The sequence below is a fragment of the Pelodiscus sinensis genome, chromosome 31 (genome assembly GCF_049634645.1).
Source record: "Pelodiscus sinensis isolate JC-2024 chromosome 31, ASM4963464v1, whole genome shotgun sequence".
NCBI classification, from domain to species: Eukaryota; Metazoa; Chordata; order Testudines; family Trionychidae; genus Pelodiscus; species Pelodiscus sinensis.
Genome location: NC_134741.1, coordinates 11,071,100 through 11,090,526, shown reverse-complemented (window position 1 = coordinate 11,090,526; position 19,427 = coordinate 11,071,100). Strand labels below are relative to the sequence as shown.

The following is a 19,427-nucleotide window of genomic DNA, read 5'->3' as shown; positions in this document are numbered from 1 at the left end:
ATCAGGCACCCCACATTGGTTGGCGCTCTGGGCAGCTACCCGGCTTGCCCATGCCTCCGTCTACACCTGTCCAGCAGACCCCAGTGAGGGTGGAGGGGAGGGCTGGTTCTTGGGGTTGGGGCTGGGGGTTGTTCTGAAAGGCTGCAGGTGCCATTAGACTGTTTTGTCCCTCCCTGTCTCCTACTAGTGCTGAGCAACACTCAGGCTATGTCTGCACTTCACTGCTATTCTGGAAAAGGCCCTTCCATGAGCATTTTCTCCTCCCACTGGGAAAGGCAGCTGGGCAGGACCAGCCTGCAGCCCACGTCCCTTTCAGCCCCAGGTGCAGGAAGTAACAGAGAGGGGAGGAAAGTCCATGGCTAAAGCCTCCTCCCAGCAGGCTGAATGTGTGCATGATGAAGCCGCCTCCCAGCAGGGTGATGGCCTGTTCTCTGCAAAGTGCTCAGCTATTTCATTCCTTTGCAGGACAGAGTGGGATCCATGCCCCCTGTTCCTCACTTCCAGGGAGGAATGCAAATCCAGATGAGCAAAATTGCAAATGAAGCATGGATTTGAACTTCCTGAGCTTCATTTGCATAATTTCAAACACCAAGTCCAACTGAGACCCACTAAGTCAAACCCAGAGGCCACCCCCACCAGCACTTCATTGAAGCCTTTGCATTTCCATTCGTGCCACATTCTGGGTTTCTATTTTGTGGGGATTCCTAAAATTACTACAAACCCTAATGTGTTCCCGGGTCAATGCCTGTAAACCGGACAAACCCATCTCTCAACTGAAACAAGTTCTTACCTGCTGGCTGCGTCTAGATTGGCATGATTTTCCGGAAATGCTTTTTACGGAAAAGTTTTACGTTAAAAGCATTTTCGGAAAAGAGCGTCTAGGTTGGCATGGACGCTTTTCCGTAAAAGCACTTTTTGCGGAAAAGTGTCTGTGGCCAATCTAGACGTGCTTTTGCGCAAAAATGCCCCGATGGCCATTTTTGCGATCGGGGCTGTTTTGCGGGAAACAAATCGCAGCTGTCTACAGCGGCCCTTTTGCGCAAAAGTTTTGCGCAAAAGGGACTTTTGCCCGACCGGGAGCAGCATAGAATTTCCGCAAAAAGCACTGATTTCTTACAGTAGGAAGTCAGTGCTTTTGCAGAAATTCAAGCGGCCAATGTAGACAGCTGGCAAGATTTTCCAGAAAAGCGGCTGATTTTCTGGAAAAACTGGCCAGTCTAGACACAGCCGCTGTGTGTCTGGTTTCTGTTCCCATCAATTCAACAAGGGTGTGATCTGAATGCCCAGTGGCAGGTCCTTCATCTCCATGGGCTGGCCTGTGCAGAAGAACAAGAACCATGCCTAGTGGGAGAGGAATGGCGGCAATCAATCCTATGGAGTTTGATTTAGCAAGTCCAACAAAGACGCACTAAATCAAATTCAGAGGGTACCCCCACCAGTTTCCAGTACGTATGCTCTTTGCTCCCTTTGGGTTCCTGCGGTAGGGACACAGACAGGCTCACCTGAAGGAAACCAGCTCTAGCTATGTTTACACACACATAGGGTATGTTTACACTTGCACCCTCTTTCCAAAAAGGGATGCAAATGTAAAGACTCAAAACTGTAAATGAAGCCACCAGGGACACATACAATGGGCCTGCAGAAAAATGAAACAGCTGAGCACTTTGCAGAGAACAGGCCAGAGCTCTGTTGGGAGAGGCTCCATCATGCACAGACTCTGCTCAGGGCCAGACTGCTGGGAGGAGGCTCTAGCCATGGACTTTTCTCCCTTCTCTGTTACATCCTGCACCTGGAGCTGAAAGGGACGTGGGCTGCAGGCTGGACCTGCCCAGCTGCCTTCCCCAGTAGGAGCAGAAAATGCTTATTGGACGGCTCACACATTGTCCCCAATGCACTGGCCTGAGGGCCTGAATTCTTGCTGCCCCTGGGTGCATCCAAATGCCCTTCTGAAGGGGTGGGCTCCCCAGCTCACATCCCTCCTGTCACATAAAACTTGCAAACGGGGTTGATTTTCCTCCATCTCCCCTTGCTTGCTGCTGGGCTAAAAGAAATCCTGAAACCAGCCCCATCTCTTGTTACTGGAGAGATGGCCCTGTGCTGGGCTATGAGAAAGGATTCCAGTGATGCTCCTCGCAGCCCAGGAGAAGAAGAGGGCTCTGGGTGGAAGGAAACCAAGTAAAGCAGGTCCCAGTGGGCATGAACTGGGGCACCAGTTTGGCCCAGTTGAGTGAGGGGTGGTTGGTTCAGGTCCCATGGTATCAAGGGCAGCGCTCACAACTCGGAACCCTGGAATCTGAGGCCCCATTCCTGCCTTCCTTTCTGGGCTGACCCAGGGGCCGAAAGGGGCTGTGACTGTTGCTGACAGGGAAGAAGCTGGGAGGCAAGGTGCTGGCAGAAAGACATTCCGGCTGCCTCTTTGCCCTGGGTCTGCCGGCCGCCAGCCACCTTGACCAACCCTCAAACCAGCTGGACTAGCCAGCGCACATCACAGTGAGTCGCCAGTGGCCCTGTCAGAGAAGAGCCATTGGCAGCTGCAGAGAAGGCCCAGCAGCGGTCTCAGGTGCCTTTCTTGAAAGGGCCACTGGTGAATTGTATTTCTGTAGACCAGCAAGCTCAGTTGGTTAGAGTGTGGTGCTAATAACACTGAGGTCATGGGTTCAAGGCCCGTGCTGGCCACAGGGGTGTTTGGTTTGGTGACTTCCCTTCCTTTAGTTGCTTGCTATGGACAGAGAAGCAGAAACAAGCAAAAATGTGTGCTTTGCAGGTAGCAACGCAGAGATTGGGTAGGGGGTGGCTCCAGCCTGCACAGCCCCAGTGGCTAAAAGTGCCTTGGCCTGGCTTCCTGTCCCCAAAAGCAGGGGAACTGATGCCCAAATTCCTGCTGCTGCAGTGGCGGCATCAAGGCACCAGCTGGGGGGCAGGCTCTGGAGCCCAAGCCACACGGGGAGACTCAATATGACAGGGAGGCCTGGATCATATGTGCCCTGCACAGAGGGCTGCTGCTGGTGGCCTGCTTCAGTGGCCCACCAGCTCAAGTTCCCCTGAACCGGCTTCTCCCCCTGGAGCCATCCCCCAGCGCTGCTGAGGCCCCTGATATGAGGCAGTGGGACCATCAGAGGAAGGTGCCAGCCTTAGCCCTTCCTCCTAGCCTCCACTGCGTCTCAGGTCCTTTCTCCAGCCCCTCCCCAGTTCTACATTCCCCACATAAATACCAGAGAAAGAACAGGAAAAGTCCTATTTGTGTTACCAGCAGGGGAAGGGGAGAGGAAAGTGGGAAGGGGGTGTGTTGTGGGGTGGTTGGTCTGTACTGTGGGAGAAGGCACAGAGGGCAAAAAATGAGGAGTAACGTTGGTTAGAATCAGAGCCAGCCCGAGGTATTCTGGTGCCCTGGGCACAGGCACGCGGCGCTGCCCCTTGGCACACAGCACATGCGCGGCCTGGACATGGCTGCTGGAGTGCAGCCCGGAGCCCACCTCTAGGGTGCACAGTGCAAGCTCAGCCCAGTCTGGCCCAGTTGTCGCTGCTGGTGTGTGCGCTGGGCCATGTAAGGCCCCGCAGCCATGGGGGGAAGGGTGCTACTGGCCGGCACCACGGGGCCGGTGCTGCAGGAGCTGGGTGTGCAGTGCCTGATGCGCGCCCCTTACAGCTGCCATCAGGCCTCCTCCATCGGTTGGTGCCCGGCTCACCCATGCCTCTGTCTGGCCCTGGTTAGAACCAAGGGGATTGGTTTGAATGTGTCACTTTCACCCCTGGGAGCAGCTCAGCCATGCGAAGGGGCTGCCTGGGTCAGGACATTAACCCTGGAGGGCAGGGGTGGGTGTGGCAGTGACATCACAAGGGCCTTTTGCAGCCCCTCAGCTTATTGGCTAAAGGAGATTGGGAGGTGATGACCTCACAGAGAATCAATGATAATGGCCAGGTGGGACAGGCTGCAGGGCAGGGGCCATCTCAGAGACCCCCCCCCCCCCCATGGCTTTGCTGCAGGGAGTCTCCTTGAGAGTTGCCCTTGAGGCCTTTTTGGAGCCTTCTCCTTTTGCTCGACTAACTGACCTAGAAGGCAGACGTCCCTGTGGAGAAGGGAAGAGCCTCCAAGAAGGATGATTCTCTCATAGCAGGGGAATTAGCTCAAGTGGTAGAGTGCTCGCTTTGCATGTGAGAGGTAGTGGGCTTGATACCCACATTCTCCAGAGGTGGGGGCAAGCCCCATTCTCCTTATTACTGGCAGAGCCAGCCAGGGAGCTAAGTGGGTCCAGTAGCCCCACTTCCTACTTACTCTTCCCAAAAGCCAGCCACGCTGGGACAGAGAGCTGCTGGACACCAACCCTCCTGGGCCAGGCAGTGGCAGGAGCACTGGAGACAGGTTGCAGGTGGGGCAGAATTAGCTCCATGGGAAAAGTGATGCCCCTGTGCATGAGAGGAAGCAGGATTCACTCCCATCTTCTCCCACCTGCTTGCGGGGCCTGCCCTTTTCCTTCTGCCCCAACTCTTATTCCCACCATGCACTTTGTGCAGGGGCCAAGGCACCTGGCTGGGAGCCAGGACTCAGGACCCTTTCCCAAAATATACGAATCCTCCCCGCCCCCAATCCTCTGTTCTGCTCACACAGGAGCCACAATGATTCCCACAGCACGTGCCAAGGGCCGCAACTTAACTGTGGTTGTGTTATGCTTAAAAAAAGCACCTGGGATTTTTTTCAGAGGGAGAAGGCAACACACCACATTTATTGAACATACATACATTAATCAATGTTTATCATATGCATATGACACATCACACTCATGCACTCTCTCACACACACACAAGCACACTCCGTATAGTTCCGTGGTCACCAACAGGTCGATCGCGATCTAGTGGTCGATCGCGAGGCCTCGACCAGTCGCTCGTGAGGTGTCCTGTCTGCCCCGCCCCCATTTCCCCTCCACCTCCGAGAAGCCCCACTACTTACCTCAAGTGAAAATGGAGGTAGTGTCAACTTCCCAGGGATGGACAGAAGTCCTGCAGCTTAGCACCACTTCTGACAATTCCAGAAGCACATAGCAGGGGAATTAGCTCCAGTGTTAAAGTGCTCACTTAGCACGTGAGAGGCAGTGGGATTGATACCCATGTTCCTCAGTGGTGTGTGGTCCCTTTTTTTTTCACAGAGCCATCCAAAGGGCCAAGAGCCTCCAGTGGCCCCTCTCTCTTCCTACTCACTCACCCCAAAAGCCAGCCATGGCTAGTTCCAAATCAGTTAATCTCATTGCACGAGGGATAATGTCCCTCTACTGCTGCTATTTCAAAATAACTCCTGCCCAGAGCCATTTAAAGTTAGTATTCCCCAGTGCCTCCTGGGGATCTAAGTGGAGGTAGAGTGTCCACTGGTGGCTTCTTGTGCAACAATTCTTTTGTGGAATAGTTCTTTTGCAAAAGGTCTTGCACAAGAGAGGGTCCACAGTGCCATGTGCGTTTGTGCAAGAGCATCCATAGCACTGTGGACGCTCTCTTGCGCAAGAAAGCCCTGATGGCCATTTCAGATAGGGGCTTCTTGCGCAAGAAATTAATTAATTAATGTTGCCTGTCAACACTGCCCTCTTGTGGAAGAGCTCTTGCACAAGAGGGTTTATTCCTCATGGGGAGAGGAATAACTCTTCCGGAAGAAGCCCTGTTTTCAGATGCTGTACTGTAAATTTACTTGCGCAAGAACATGTGTGCAGTATAGACGCTCTGCAAGATTTTGTGCAAAAAGCCTGCAGTGTAGACGTAATCCCCGAGAGGGATTGCTGCAGAAATCTCCACCTGAGTGAAGACATGGCCTAATGGTGCAATTAGTTAGACGGTGACACTAGGCTATGTCTACACTCGCGGCTTCTTGCGCAAGTACAGCCGTTCTTGCTCAGGAATCTGCAGAGCATCCACACTGCCTGCCCACTCTTGCGTGAATAAATTTACAGTACGGCGTGGTAAGAGAGGGCTCCTTGTGCAAGAGCTATGCTCTGTATCTGGGCAACAGCAAACAAAAGGTCTGGGGGCCACATAGTCTCTCCCTTCGGGGGGGGGGGGTCTGTTAGTCTGTAGCTGTGACAGGTGAAAAACCAATGAATGGCTCTAGAATGAGAGAATCCTGCCTTGTGTCCGTGTTTGCTGTCCCAGAGAGCGGCCCTATGGCTAAGCTGGCCCAGGTACCTGCCAGGTACGGGGGAGGTAAGGGAGGCAGCCCCCAATGGTGCCTGGCCAATGTCTCTGCTCTTCCCACCATCCCTCCTTACGTAGCTGGAGTCAGCTTCCTGCAGTTGAGCTTGGCCATGCCCTCACAGCAAGACCAAAGGCAGCAAAGAGCAGACTTCTGGCCACTAGTCAGGTGCTTTCTGGTCTTACTTGGACTCACTAAATCGAACTCCAGAAGGTTGACAGCAGCCCTTCCTCCCCAGCTGGGTGTGGTTCTTGTTCTTCTGCACAGCCCAGCCCATGGAGACCACGGACCTGCCCATGGGCATCTAGATCACATCCTTGTTGAATGGATGGAAACAGAAACCAGACGCACACTAGGTTTGAGCTGGTTCCAGCTGTGGGAAGGGTTTGCCTGGTTTATGTGTATTGGTGCCAGAAAACATTAATAGTTTGTATTCTTTTAAAGCATGCACATACAACAGAAATCCAGGATGCAATAGAACTGGAGAAGTAATTGTTTCTATTGAAAGGAGATTTCCCAAGGGGGCACTCGGGTTTGAACCAAGGACCACTTGATCTGCAGTCAAACACTCTGCCACTGAGCTACACCCCCATGCAAAACAAATGCCTGCAGCCCCTGTTAGGCACTGGACAGGGAACATGAGGCTTTTGTGTGACACATCTCAGGTGGGACGGACCCCCCACTGACCCCAGACTGTGATGGACCATAACGAGAAATTTGTCTTGAACGCAGCAGAGCTGGGTCAGGACAGAGGTTATGTCTACACAGAAAAGTTAATTTGGAATAATGGCCATTTAGAATAACAATGCCAAAGTCTGTGCAGCAATTCCATTAATGTGAAAAATTCTGAAATATCAGACAGCTAAATTCCAACTTCTGCAAACCTCACTCTACGAGGAATAACGCCTGTACCCAATTAGCTATTTCAGAATAATGCGTGTGGAGATGCGCCACTTCCGCTACTTCAAAATGGCCCCTCCCTAGGCCCATTCTAAGTTATTTCTCCCAGGGCTCTAAATCGGTAGCTCGTCTGCATTAGGGGAGCCTGCCTCAGACTATTCTGAGGTTTCCCTGCAGTGTAGACGTGCTAGTTCAAAATAAGCTATTTTGGAATCACTATTCAAGAACAGCTCATTCCAAAATCAATGTGCCGTGTAGACGTAGCCAGAGAGTCCTGAGAGATGAAGCTGTTGGTGGAAGCCAGGAGAGCAGAAGCCAGTCTGAGACCTGAGTGTCCCAGGTGCCCCCCCCCCCAAGAAACTGTATATGTAGGTCCCATGGTGTAAGGGGCAGCACTCAAGACTCTGAATCTTGCAATGTGAGTTCAAGTCTCTGTGGGACCGGCTGGGGCTGGGCTGGTGGCTGTCAGTGCCTTGTGCTCTGTGGGTTTTACATTCCTTGTCCTGAGGTTCCCCAGGGGCAGTTTTACTCCTGTGCTGGGTGCTGGGTGCTTGATCCCCAGACTGATCAGACTTGTGGTCAGGTGCCTGATGCTCTCCCAGCTGTAGGGCAGGTCACCTGCTCAGCCCATGCTGGAGGCAGCCAGACAGTGTGAGCTGAACAGAGGGTGGGGAGGGGGGTTGTATATTTGGGGAAGGGTCCTGAGTCCTGGCTCCCAGCCATGCACTTTGGCACAAAGACCAACGGGCCCTGCACAAAGTGCATTGTGGGAATAAGAGTTGGGGCGGCAGGAAAGGGGCCGGCCCCTCAGCACCAGCGAACAGGCAGGAGAAGATGGGAGTGAATCCTCCTACCTCTTGTGTGCAAAGGGAGCACTAGCCCCTCTCCCAACACTCCCCTAGGCCCAGCGGCTCCGTGCCCTACTTGGTGGGTTTTTTCGGAGACCAGGGAGGAAGAGGGAGGGGTCTCTGGGTGCTCAGAGCCCCCGACTCTGCCTGTGAGAAGAAGGAAGGAGAACACCACAGACACTGAGGAATGTGGTTATTGATCCCACTGCCTCTCACATGCTAAGTGAGGGCTCTGCCCCCGGAGCTAATTCCCCCGGTTGTGAGCAGTTTCCCTGCCCCACCCACCACAGGTGGGCTACACGGGGCCAAATATTGGAAAAATCTCTTCCTCAAAAAGGATCCACAGATTTGCATTTCTTCTGCGGGAGGGGATGTTGGGGAGAGCACAGTCTAGATGTAGTCTAGACTCAGGGGCGATGGGACAGAGTTTCATATAATACTGACACGGGTGCAGAAAGCAATAAGAATTTTTTTTCTCCAACTCAAGATCATGGGTGACAGAATGAAACTGGTAAGTAGCCAAATTAAAAATAAATTAAAAAGAAGCATTTTTGTGCCCAGTGGAACTCCTTGCCAGAGGATGTTGTGAAGGTGAAATCTACAAGAAGGTCCAAAACAGAACTGGATAATTTAATGCAGGAAAGGTCAACCAATGGCATTTAACCAGGATGGACAGGGCAGGTGTCCCTAGCTTGTGTATTCTAGAAGCTAGGAATGGGCACCAGGAGGGATCACTTAACAATTGTCTGTCCCGAGGATTCCCACTGGGCAATGAAATTGTCTGCTGTTGTGAGACAGGGTCCTGGGCTAGTTGGGCAACTGGCATGGCCCAGTCTTGCTGTTATGATGTTCTGTTTGGTTTCTGTTCTTGTCCCCTCTGGGTAATAGAGACTGAACCCACATACCAAAGGGGACAGAAAGTGGCCTGTGAAAGGCTAGTGTAGGTAAGGGAAGACCCCTGTTTATGTGTCCCTGATGGTCTAGTGGCTAGGATTCAGCACTTTCACTACTGTGGCCTGTGTTCAATTCCCAGTCAGGGAAACCAGCCTCAGTTTTCACATGACAACTGTCCACTCATTCATCTTACCTCATTGTTACAGCAGCTGTGACCCAAGAGGTTCACTCAGGGCCCCTTTCCCACCTCTCCCTCACTGCCAAGGCAGCACCTGTCATTTTCACAAGCCCTTCAGAAGGGGCAGAGCTGGGTGACTCAAACTGCCCCTCCCCTCTCCCATGTGGGCAGCCCTGCAGGAAGCTCTGTGGCACACACGGCACAAGATCCATTGGTTCAGTTTGGTTGTTGAAGGAGACAACCCAGAACTGGCTCCAGCCCCCACTCAGTAATCTGGGGAAATGACGCACCAGGCCTGGGCCCCTCGGAGAGGCAACGATTCCCCACTGGCCAGGGCAGAGCCTCCCTCTGACACAGTCATGGAGCCTTCTCCCCCTGGTCCTGCCTCCCCCTTCACTCAGCTCTCACTGCTCGGTGCTGCCAGGGAGGGGCCTCACTGCTGGAGCCACCTGGGCAGGTTCCTGCCACAGAGACACGTCCCAGAGCAGGACGGATGCTCAGACCGACACTGAGTGTTGCTCAGCGCTGGGGTGAGACAGGGAAGGACAAAAGGGTCTAATGGCGCCTGCAGCCTTTCAGAACAGCCCCCGGCCCCACCCCAAGTACCAGCCTTTCCCTCCACCTTTGCTGGGTTCTGCTGGGCACTGTCTGACTCAGGCTTCCCCAGTGCTGTCCAGGGCTCATTAAGGAGCTGTGGGACTGGGCAGGGAAAGCATGGCGGGCTGGCTACAGATGGAGTTGTGGTTCGCATGGCAGCCGGCCAAGGAGTTAGGCTGGATTTCTGGATGTTCTTTACTGCACCCCTGTCTCTGTTCTCTGAGTCGCCCCTTTCCCGACCCCTGGCCCTGCCTGGCTTTGACTCCTGCCTGGCTGTCTCCCGCATGAGCTGAGCTCAGGGGCTGGGCTGGTGACCTGCTCCACTGACACCTCCGATCAGTCTGCTCTGTCACTCAGGGAGCAGCTGAGCAATTGTCCCCTTGGGTGGCATTCTCAGCCAGCCAATCAGCTTTGTGAGGAGTTCATGGAGGCGGGGCAAAGAGATCTCTTGTTAGGTCAGCAAGGAAGCAGCCAAGGCCCCACCCCCAGGGAGCCGGCTGGAGACCATGTGGAGGGAGCCGCTGCCTCTCCCCTGTGTAGCAGGAACTTTCCCAGTGGGGCAACTCTGCCCCCTGGAGCCTGTCTCCATCGCTTCTGTCACCGCCAGGCAATGGGAGCATGAGTGGACTCCCCAAGGGGTGCACGGTGAGAGACAGGGGGCTGGCGGCTCAGGGAGGGGTGGTCCCAGGAGGCAGAGGGGCACCTGTGACTCTCGCCTGGCAGCTGACACTCTGCTCCTTGCTTCCCTCCTGCTGCTTCACCTCTAAGGGCTTCTTTCTCCTTCCTTGTCCATAGCAGGCAGCTACACAAAGGCAAGTCACCAAACCTAACACCCCTGTGGCCAGCATGGGGCTTGCACCCATGACCTGGGCATGACCTGGGCATTATTAGCATCAAGCTCTAAACAGCTGAGCCAGCAGGCCCATGAGTGGCCCTTTGGGAAAGACCTCACAGGCAGCTGCAGGGACATCTCTGCTGCTGCCACGAGCTCATCTCTGATGGGGCCACGGGCAACTCACTGTGATGTGGGCTGGCTAGTCCAGAAGTCAGAGGAGCAGGAGCCTGGGTGGGTTCAGGGGGGCCTTGAGCAGGAGCAGGTTCCGAGGAGGGGCTGCTGGGCCACTCAAGCACGTGACCAGGTGGTTGGTAGCAGCGCTGGGGGCTGTGCACATGGTCCCAGTCTCCTGGACATATGGAGCCCCCCTCCTGCAGGGAGCCTTGGGCCAGCCACTGCAGCAGCAGGAATTTGGGCATCAGGTCACCCCACTGGGGACAATGGAAGGAAGAGAAGAGTTTTGCCTGCTTTTGGAGAAAGCCAACCAGGTCAAGGCCCTTTTAGCCTCTGGGTCTGTGCAGGCTGGAGCCTCCTCCTATCAGTTCTCTGGCCTGAGTCCTGCAACACTCTCAGCCTTTTGCTTGTTTTTGCTTCCCTGTCCATAGCAGGCAGCTAAAGCATGTGTTTGACAGGGACAGAAGTAGTCACCACAGCAAACAACTGTGTGGCCAACATGGCACTTGAACCCATAACCTTGGCGTTATTAGCACCACACTCTAATCAACTGAGCTAGCCGGCCTTCGGTAGTTGAGCTCACAAATGTCTCTGCAGCTGCCGAGGGCTCTTCTTTGACAGGGCCACTAGCAACTCATTGTGACGTTGGCTGGCTAGTCCAGCTAGTTTGAGGTTTGGTCAAGGTGGCTGGCGGCCGGCATGGCGCACTGAGACCCAGGGCAAAGAGGTAGTCAGAATCTCTTGCTGCCAGCATCTTGCCTCCCAGCTTCTTCCCTGTCAGCAGCAGCCGCAGCCCCTTTCAACCACTGGGTCAGCCTGTGAAGAGAGGCAGGAATGGGGCCAAGTAGCAAGTCAGGCTGAGGGGGGAAGGCAAAGCTCATCTTTCCTTGCAGGGCCACTGGCAACAGCTTCTCTATTGTGCACTGCTGAGGAGAAAAATGCCGAGAGAGACAAGAAAGACCAATTTAGAAGAGTGTTTAGAGGGGGGCACCTGTTAACGCCAGGGGGGCAAGAGTCAGAGCCTGGCAGCTCCTGGGGACCACAAGGGTAAGCAGCAAGCTCCAGGCAGGTTAAGTTTTAGGGCCCAGCCCATCTCAGCCAAACCATAGCATCAGACTGAGCTCCAGACACCCAGAACTCTCTCTTTGGGGAGCCTGCAGACAAGGAGCTCAAAGCTCATAAAGTGGGAGGGTTTTGCAACAACCAACCCAGCCCCAGCAAGTTCTACGGTGATTTGAACTCAGCTCACAGGATTCAGAGTCTGAGTGCTGCCCCTTACATCATGGAACCTACATGAGCCTGCAGTGACTCAATTAGGCTGAACTGGAGCCTCAGCACATGCCCACTGGGACCAGCTTTGCTTGTTTTCCTTCCACCCAGAGCCCCTTTCTCCTCCTGAGCTGCAAGGAGCATCCCTGGGACGCCCTGAGACAGGAACAGGACTCTGCCTCCCCATAACCAGCCCCACCCCACCCCACCCCACCCAACCGGCTTTGGCAGAACAAAGGGTGAGGGGGCCTACCTAGACTGCTCCCTTCTTACACACTTCAAAATGTCCATCCCTAAATAGGCCAACACTGTGTGGCCTAAAAGATCAGGCATCTGACTTTGGGTCAGAACACTAAGGGTTTGAGTCTCCTTGCAGTTGTGTTGATTGTGCTTGTGGGTCTTATACTTGGAAAGGTTCTGTAACAATATGGATCCAGCGGAAGACCTCTAGCTATTTGGCAAATATAAAGTAAAGCCTTCTGCAGCCAGACTGAAGAGTGGCAGCAATTAACTGTAGAGCTTGGGCTTGCATTCCATCTAAATGGTGTTTCAATAGGGTCACACTAGGCTATGAGAAGGGGCTTGGATCCTAATGACACCCACTGTCACCAAGGAAGAAACAGATCTGAAGGTGGGTGGAGAAAACTTAGTTAACAGCACTTTGTCTGGCAAAAAACTCCTTAGCAATAGTTGTGTTTGTGCAATTGGCATTCTTTGATTATCCTCCTCGCTTTCCTATTGTTTGTCTGTGTGTTCGCTGTCTGGATTGTAACTGTTTCTGTCTGCTGTATAATTAATTTTGCTGGGGGAAAATCAACAAAGGTGGTGCAGTATGATTGGTTAGGTAAATCGTAATAGTATGTTATCTTTGGTTAGTAAAATTATACTAAAATAATTGGTTAAGCAGGACTCAATTTTCACTCTATAAACTGGGGTCCAAGAAGGAGACCAGGGAGAAGAAGGAAAAGGGGAAACGAGAAGAGGAAGAAGGAGGGAAAGGGAAAGGAAGGAAGAAGACCAAGAAGGAGGAGAGAAGACCTGGAAGCAGAATTCACCTCCAAGGCAGCCTCAGACCAGAGCAGCCAGGACCCCTCTGCATGACTGTTGAAATGGTTTGCTGTGTGAATTCTGTCAGGTGACATCAGGCCTGGGCACTGCAATTATTTACCATTTTCCCTGAGGTGGTAGGACTCAGTGCTGTGATGGCTGAGTGGTTAACGCGTTAGACTAAAAATCTAATAATGCTTCCCTGTGCAGGTTCAAATCCTGCTCCCAGTGAGGTTTGTGTTTTGGTCACACCCATTCGTAGGGCAACAAGGTACTCAAGTCCTGAGACCCCGGAGAAGAACGTGCCTGGCGCAGCAGAAGGGACACCTGGGCTATGTCTACACTTGCAGCTTCTTGCATGAGCCTCATTTGCATAGCTAAGGAGCCACCATTTTTTTCAGAAGAGGCTCTTGCACCAGAAGGAGCGTCTACACTGCCCCTTCTTGTGCAAGAAAAACCCTCTTGCGCAACGCCGTTACACCTATTACTTTTCACTAAACACCATTATCAGACTACCCAGTGCACATTCCTACCTTCCTTTATGCACACAACATACATGGGGCTCTAATTACTGGCCACCTGCCTTTCACACAGATCATTGATCCTTGTGACTTTCAGGTACATTCACATGGCAGCTGTTTAAACATAATGTGCTTCTATTGCATGATCAGCACCAGAGTCTCCGGTTGTGTCTACACTGTGAGTTTTCTCAGCAAAAGATGTGCTAATGAGCAGTGCTTGCCAAGCAGCGGGGAGCTCTGCTCGCCAGCCACACGGTTTCGCATGGTTCTGCGCTCTGCGCACACGCAGATCGCTCTGCTCCAGCTCTTCTGGGATGTAATTACTTACATCCATGGGCGAGTAGATTACATTATTTGCAGAGCCCTGGTAATGAGGGTCTCAGTTACATGAGTCATGATCTAATTTGCATATTTTCTGACAAACTGGTTTTGTGCTGGGGTTGTTGTGCAAAAACAAGCAGCATGGAAGTTTTCTGTTTGTGCAAAACCCCCTTTTTCTGCAAGATCAGGAAACCTCTTTTTTGGGAGCATAAGAATCTTGTGGAAAAAGGGGGATTTGTGCAAAAAAATGTTCACACTGCTTGTTTTTGCACAACAATCCCATTGGCAGAAAATATGCAAATGAGATCAGGACTCATGCAATTGAGTTCCTCATTAACGTATTTTTTACAGAGAAAACTTCTAGTGTAGATGTAGCCTCTATCAGTTACCTATAGTGAGCCTGTTAGTGTCGACATCTAACTAATTGCATCATTAGGCCATGTCTTCACTCAGGTGGAGATCGCTACTGCAATCCATCTTCCAGAGCTTGATTTAGCAAGTCTAGCTAAGCCTCACTAAACCAAACCCCCAGGGCACCTCCTGCTCTTTGCTACTATCCTACTCCCACTGTGAGAGCACCATCAAGCTCAACTGAAGGTAAAACCAACTCAAGATACATGTTGAAGAATGGTGGGAAGAAAAGACACATTGACCTGGCAACAAGGAACCATTGGGAGTTGAACCCAGGATCTCCTGCTTACTAGAGAGGTGCTTTAGCCAACTAAGCCATGGTGCCCTCCTGGGAAGCAACCCTAAAACTGTTCTACTTTATGGTTCCAGACACCCCCTTCCCATTCCAAAGTGCAGCCATTCACCTCCAGCTCTTGCCATGACTCAAGGCCTGCACAGCCCAAGACATTTGATTGGCAGCTGGTACCCAAAACCTTTTTGTCAATTGTAGCAGCAGGCCCCAAAGGGGCAGACCCCAGGCAGCCACCTGGTCCTAATGCCAGGCCTGCAGCCAAGGGGAGGGAGAAGAATCTCTCCTTTCAGCTGAAGTTGAATTAGCAACCTACGGGCACTTGCTAAGCACCTACTACAGGCCTCTGCTCTGCCAGCTGAGCTATGGAAGGTGCCCAGGGCAGGCTGCTTTGCCCAGGTGGCCCTTGGACAAGTGCCAGGGCAAGAGCCCCCTGAAGGGGACGGCCTCCCAGGGGAGGGGCAGGAGAACCCAGCAGCACAGGGGTGTCACAGGCGCTTCACCTGCAGAAGGACCCTTGAGTGACACCAGGCAGAAACGCCGCATCTCACTCCCTGCAGCTCCCCTTGCTTCCCTGGCAAGCGCTGCCCCTTCTCCCACTGGCCTGGGCCTGGCCTCCCTCCCCCGTCCGGCACCACAGAAAGCCCCTTGGCGTGAGCCTGGGCAAGCTTAGGCCCTGGTCTCTGGGGCCAGCCGCCTTGTGGGTCAGAGCCCCCTACCCACAGTGCTACTCCAGGGGGCCTGGTTCCAGGACCTCCTAATCCCAGGGACTGGGGAGCTGGAGGCCTTTGCTCTGGAGCCTCAGAGCTCCCCCAGTGCCACCTGCCAGGAGGGGGAATCTCCCGCAGTGCCGGTGCGATGTAGGAACCTCTCCCAGGGCAGTGCCCCCAGCCCAGTCCCTGCCCCTTGCGGGGGCAGGTAAGAGATACCCCCTTCCCTTCTGCAGAGAGCAGCCCCCCCCAGGGGTATAGGGGGCGGATCTAGCCCAGGGCTGCTCCCAGCAGAGGGGGCTTTGATCCCAGCCTGGGTCCAGGGAAACTGCTCCCAGTTCCCAGCACGTGCAAGGTTGGGGGAGTGAGCAGATCAGCATTTGCAGATATTTACACTTATTTGAATAATGTGTATGCAGATATGCAGGGCTCGGCAATTAGGGCAATCTACCCACCCGTGGTGAGTAGATTTTAGCCCGGTGCGGTGCTCAGTGCAGTCTGCGCATGCACAGTGATATGTAAATAAAATGTTACCGGTCTGGCAAAGGTTTGTGAATGGTTTGTCCGTCCATGGTATAAACACTAAGGCTGGAAACACTGGCCTGATCCATGGGGGCTGGCCAAATGCAAGGCAGGGAAAACACTGGGTGAAGGGGGGGAGGGAATTTTCCCCACCAGGCCTTTGTCCCTCAGAATCCCTGGGGACGTTGGGTTTTGTCTTGTTTGGCTTCCCTTTTCCCTGCTTCCCTCCTCAATGTGGGGAGGGGGCATCTCTCGCCCTCATGGTGGGAAGCCCTGGCACAGAGATGGGACGGGCAGATGCTCTGAGAGTGAGTCCCTGGGCTGTTTGGGGAGAGACCTTTCTCATGTCTGATTTTCCTAATACCACCAGGATAGCGGAGTGGTTAAGGTGTTGGACTTAAGATCCAATGGATGTTTGTCTGCATTGGTTCAAACCCCACTTCTAGTAGCTTCCCTTCTTGGGTGAGATCTGGATGGTGTTTAGTCCTGCTGTGAGGCAGGGGGCTGGACTTTGTTCCTAAAGGTCCCATGGGCTATATCTGCACTGGCAGGTTCTTGTGCAAGAATGCATGCTGCTGTGTGAGCTGTACTTTTGTGCAAGAGCATCCATGGCAGTGTGGATGCTCTTTTGTGCAAGAAACCCCTGTCCTGAGCTCTTGCGCAAGAAGACTTACATCTGCTAGAAAAGAGAAGAGCTCTTGCGCAAGAAGCCCTTTCTTACCACACTTTACTGTAAAACTTCTTGCACAAGAGCGAGTGGGCAGTGTGGCCCTTCTTGCGCAATAACCTGCCAGTGTAGACACAGCCCACCAGTGTAGACATAGCCTTCCAGTTCTAGTCCCAGTTCTGATTGGCTGAGCAGGGGCCAGTCACAGGAATTTGTTGTTCTCCTTAAGTCCCAGCAAATGAGCCAGAACCAATCGACTGCTCAGGGAATTGTTCTGCTTCTCGCCAGTGGTTATCTCTGAGCAGCTCCTGAGTCTCTCTGTGTCCCGGTGCATCTAAACCACTGGCTGAGCCATCCCTAGGCTGGGCTGTGGGGCTGTAGCTCCTTTGAGACACTTTATTCTGATCCGTCAGGGTGTGAAACTCCAGATTAAGGGGGAGTTTCAGCATCAGGCTTCTGGGTCCTGTTCTTCAATCCCCACCCCACTCAGCTGCCCACCCCCAGCCTCTTCCAGCACAGCCTGCCCCACCTCCCCCCACAGGGCTTCTACAGGGGCCTCTGTCCCAGGGAGAATGGGGAGCCCCTGCCCCCGGCACCCACCCACCCTGCTTCTGCTCCCCCCAGAGAAGAGGATTCACCCGACATAAGTAAGTGCCTCTGTCCCCCCGACCCAAGCTGCTGGGTTCCCTCCTGTTTAGCTGCCTGGCCCCAGGTAAGGTCACATGAGACTGCTCATATCACCCCCTCAGCACGAAACCCTGGGCAGCCACCCTGCTCGCTCAGGTCTCAGGCTGGCAGGGCTTGCAGGGATACTGGGTTTGAATTACAAGGTGTCAGAGCAGCTATTAAAAAGCTCCTTCCTTGTCAGGGGCATTGTGCTTGTGGATTGGCTGTTTTTTGGATGACTGGTGCTTGCATATGCAGCTGGGCTTTAGCAAATCAGAATGGTGCAAGTCGTGAGCAACCCAGCGCCTCTGGAAATGGGAGTGGAGTAAAAAGTACAATATTGTCTATAAAAACCCAACTGGATTAAAAGTCAAAGAGTGACAAAAATAAATTACTTGAGTAAAGTAGAAATACCCAAAAAAGGTCTTGAGTAGTGTAATCAAGTATTTCTACTTAGTCACTTTCCACCTCTGCCTGGCAGGCACGGGTTCCTGGACCCAGCTGGTCCACAGACTGACAGTTTGTTACAGCTAACTTAAAGGAGCCCCAGGAACTGCAGTTTCAGGAAGAAACAGCAAGAGATTTTGATTGGGTGCCAGGTGCTCCACATGCTAATCAGGAGGCATATTTCTGTAAAAACGGACATGGGGCATATTCTAATATGCAGATTTCTAAATCTAGTGGAGTGTGTTTGAATGGGACAAGCACTTTGCTGAGATTATTTCTGTTCTTTAGTTTTCTAAGTTTTGTGTGAAAACATTCCCCATGAGGAGAAAGTGAATGCACATGAGTGTGAGTGTGTATCAAGGAGGGCTCTGATAAGACTGTGCTTTCGGCAATTGTTTCTATAGTTGGTAACTAAAGAAATGTAGCTGAAAATGTTTGGCCTTGGTAGCCATGAGGATGAGTGATAGTGTTCTCTTCTGAGCACGAAGTGAGCAGACAGTGTTGCTTTAATGTTGTTGTTGTCTGCTGTTGATGATTGTTCTTTCTTTCCTATTAGGAAACTAGAGGAAGAGAGCACAGGCTGAGTGGTTGGCTAATGTCAAAAAGTTCAAAGTTAGTTTTGAAGTAGGGAGCAACAGGTGCTTCACTTTATCATCCTGTTCTGGCTTTTCCTTAATTCCTGGTTTTATTTGTATTGCTCTGGTACTGATGCTGGGCTACATCTACATTGGCATGATTTTGTGCAAAAGCAAATGCTTTTGCGGTAAAACTTGCTGCCTGTCTCCACTGACGGGGAGTTCTTGCACAAGAACACTGACATTCTAATGAGTGAAATCAGGGATTCTTGCGCAAGAACTATGATGCTCCCGCTCAGGAATAAGCCTTCTTGCGCAACTGTTCTTGCACAAGAGGCCATGTAGACAGGCAACATGAATTTCTTGCGCAAGAAAGCCCTATGGTGAAAATGGCCATTAGGGCTTTCTTGCGCAAGAGAGCGTCTACACTGGCATGGATGCTCTTGCACAAAGGCACATGCCAGTGTAGATGCTCTCTTCTGGAAGAGTTTTTGCACAAGAACTCTTCCGCAAAGAGTGCCAGTGTAGACATAGCCTAAGAGTTTCCTCCCATGAGCAGAATGAATTTTGTGTTGTGCACCAGTACTGAGTTCATGTGGCTTGTTTTGGCACCCAAGTTATTAATAAATATCTTATAAACCTCTACCTTTTCCCTCTGCTGCCATATCTCCTCCCCTTGCTCCATCAGTTCCCCTGGTGCCTGCTGCCTCCAGCCCCCCACCATCCTCTGCCCTCCTGACTCCTGCCCTTCTCACTGCCCTCAGCCTTCCTGAGACATGCCCCCCTCCACCAGCCCTTCTCTCCCCCCTGTGCCCACTCCTCCAGTAGCCCCACTCTGATCAGCTGAGCTACCTCTCCTCATCTAACACCTCCCTCTCCATACTTGTTCTGCCTCTCTCCTCTGGTGCTGGCCTCTACCTGCAGGTGTCTGCCTTTCTGCTTCACCTCCAGAATCCCCTTGCACCTGCACCTTCCCTTAGCCCTGGACCTTCCTGGTTCCTTCCTCTTCCCTTACTGCCCTTTCCCCCTTTGCCCTCTTTTTTCCTGATGCCCACCCCCTCACCAGTCTCTGCTCCATTCCCCTCCTGTCCCTCTGTGCCCTCACACATGCTTTGCTCCATTCCCACCTTTCTCATGCCCACCCCTTCTTTTAAGCCTTCTCCCCAGCACCTCCCTTTCCAGTTCCCAATGCCCTCTCCTCTCCTCTCTCAGCATCACCCTGTCCCCCCTCCCACTGACACCTCCCCTCCTGCCCTTTTCCTCATTGTCTGCACTTGTCCCCTCCACCACATTAGTCTCTCCTGCACCCCAACCCCTTGGTGCCTTCCCCTTTCTTCTCCTGACCTGCCCCCCTCCCATCAGCACAAGCCCCTTCCTCTCCCACCCC

The 19,427-nt window shown here is 52.8% G+C and overlaps 5 non-coding genes across 5 annotated transcripts; 3 read left to right on the top strand and 2 right to left on the bottom strand.

The window, feature by feature from the left end:
- Positions 1 to 6,688: 6,688 nt before the first annotated feature.
- Positions 6,689 to 6,760, bottom strand: TRNAC-GCA (transfer RNA cysteine (anticodon GCA)). Its single transcript has one exon. It is a non-coding gene; the product is annotated as a tRNA-Cys (tRNA).
- A 2,126-nt stretch (positions 6,761 to 8,886) lies between these two features.
- Positions 8,887 to 8,958, top strand: TRNAE-UUC (transfer RNA glutamic acid (anticodon UUC)). Its single transcript has one exon. It is a non-coding gene; the product is annotated as a tRNA-Glu (tRNA).
- Positions 8,959 to 11,086: 2,128 nt separating this feature from the next.
- On the bottom strand, positions 11,087 to 11,160 carry TRNAI-AAU (transfer RNA isoleucine (anticodon AAU)). Its single transcript has one exon. It is a non-coding gene; the product is annotated as a tRNA-Ile (tRNA).
- A 1,900-nt stretch (positions 11,161 to 13,060) lies between these two features.
- TRNAF-AAA (transfer RNA phenylalanine (anticodon AAA)) lies at positions 13,061 to 13,142 on the top strand. The gene has a single exon. It is a non-coding gene; the product is annotated as a tRNA-Phe (tRNA).
- Positions 13,143 to 17,838: 4,696 nt separating this feature from the next.
- Positions 17,839 to 18,054, top strand: LOC142821669 (small nucleolar RNA U3). Its single transcript, XR_012898357.1, has one exon. It is a non-coding gene; the product is annotated as a small nucleolar RNA U3 (small nucleolar RNA).
- The last annotated feature ends 1,373 nt before the right edge of the window (positions 18,055 to 19,427 follow it).